The sequence below is a fragment of the Lucilia cuprina genome, chromosome 2 (genome assembly GCF_022045245.1).
Source record: "Lucilia cuprina isolate Lc7/37 chromosome 2, ASM2204524v1, whole genome shotgun sequence".
NCBI lineage: Eukaryota > Metazoa > Arthropoda > Insecta > Diptera > Calliphoridae > Lucilia > Lucilia cuprina.
Genome location: NC_060950.1, coordinates 62,465,121 through 62,467,380, shown reverse-complemented (window position 1 = coordinate 62,467,380; position 2,260 = coordinate 62,465,121).

The following is a 2,260-nucleotide window of genomic DNA, read 5'->3' as shown; positions in this document are numbered from 1 at the left end:
ACAGAACTAGAACAGAACTAGAACAGAACTAGAACAGAACTAGAACAGAACTAGAACAGAACTAGAACAGAACTAGAACAGAACTAGAACAGAACTAGAGCAGAACTAGAACATAACTAGAACAAGAACTTAACATTTATGAAAAAAAGTTTACAAAAGCTTTTATGTAAAACTTTATGGAAGGCTTAACTAACTTTTATGTGAATAGCTTTACAAAACATGCATTGAAAAGCTTTTATGAAAATAGGTTTACAAAAGATTTTATGTTAAGGGATTAAAAAAAGCTTTTGTGCAAAAAAGGCCTTGCAAAGTTTTTATAGCTTAAACTATGGGAAAACTGATTATCAAAAGTTTTTATGTTATCGCTTTTATTTAAAAGATTTATAAAGGTTTGAGGCAAAAAGTAGTGCAAAGCTTATATTAAAAAAAATCCATATAAAAAATATTTTTTAAAAGCTTTACAAAAGCTTTTATGGAAAATATTTACAGAAACTATTGTTTTAAATGCTTAATTATGGTTTTGATGTTTAAAGCTTAATAAAAGCTTTGATGTTAAAAGCTTAATATAATCATTAATGAAAGGCTTTTTGTAGAAACTTTAATGTTAAAGTCTTTAAGTTTAAAGTTTTACAATAACTTTTAGGTAAAATGCTTTATAAAAGCTTTAATGTGAAAAGCTATAAATAAAAAGCTTTTATATAATAAAGCTGTAAGTGGAAAGCTTTTATAACAAAATCTGTTATTAGAAAACTTTTATTTTATTAGATTTTTTGTTAAAGTTTAAATAAAAGCTTTTAGAAGCTTTTAAATTCATGTTTAAACTAATTTCTCTAAGTGCAGTTACCAGTATTTAATATTTAAATAGCGACAATTTAAAGTTGTTAATAACTTCCGTTTTGGGATGTAAGTGGTAGAAATAACAAAAAAAAAAACACTAAGATTACTAAACTCATTTAAATAAACATTTCAAGTGTAACGACACTAAAGGCAAATAAACAATAAAACGTATACGCACGTACGAGCCTATTTATGAACTTACAACATTTGGGTGTGCAACAAAAAGAGGCAATATTGCTAGAAGCAATAACACAACAACAGTTATAATAAAACAAACTTAACATGTGTTTTTTTCAACAAATAATAAAAACACAAACAAAAAGAGTTAGAAAGTCAATTTTTCAAATGAAATAATAAAATAGAAAAACAAAATTACATTTGTACCTGTTAAATTTTCAAACAGGCAACAGCAGCAGCAAGTGAAGTGTTGCTCTTTGAAATTATTGTTCACAAAGTTTAAAGATACAAGTAATACCAAAGAAATACATACTTATACAGTATATGGTTAATTTAGTTGGTCAATGGCTTTTAAAAGCTTTTTAGCTTTAAATTCTCCCCTTTATTGACTAGTTGTGATGTTTTTGTTGTTGTTGCTGTTTTGTCATAGGTCACTTGTTTAGAAAAGTTCATACAAGTCCCCTTTTTCACTGCTTAGTTTGGTTGTTTTTTATTTTAATATTGAAGCTCTAAAAGTGTGTCGTTGGCAGTGTAATTGTCGGCTATTAACTATATATAAGTTTTATATTTTTTTCAACTTTTTTGTTTATTTTCTATTTAAAAACACAAAAGGGAATTATGGTTTATTGGCTTGTTCTTTTTTTTGTCTATTGTTGTAAAAAGAAGTTTTGTTGTCATGTTTCTTTCTTCTATTGTATTTAACTTGTTTTTTTTAATTTTTTTTCTATTTCAAGTGTTATTCTCTTGTTGCTGGGCTTTTAAATATTCCAAGACTGGGAAGTTTTAATTGAAAATAGAGTGAGAATTTGTTTTAGGCAAATAAAATTGTAAACAAAACACAAAAAAAGAGTAAATTGTATAGAAAAAACCCCAACCGGAAATGTTTAATTTGTTAGAACCAAAAAAACGATATAATAACAACAATACTTTTACATATGTATATACTACTCGTACAGAATAATATACTAACATAATTTGTTTATATTATAACGGTAAATAGGTTAATTTAATACAAATAGCAAATTAAGGGGGTGAATGTATTAGAAATTAAATTGAATTATAACTGTAATAATGATTATAACCTAATTTTTTATAAACAAAGGATTGATCAAATAGAACAGAACAGAACTAGAACTAAAAAAGAACTAGAACAGAACTAGAACAGAACTAGAACAGAACTAGAACAGAACTAGAACAGAACTAGAACAGAACTAGAACAGAACTAGAACAGAACTGGAACAGAACT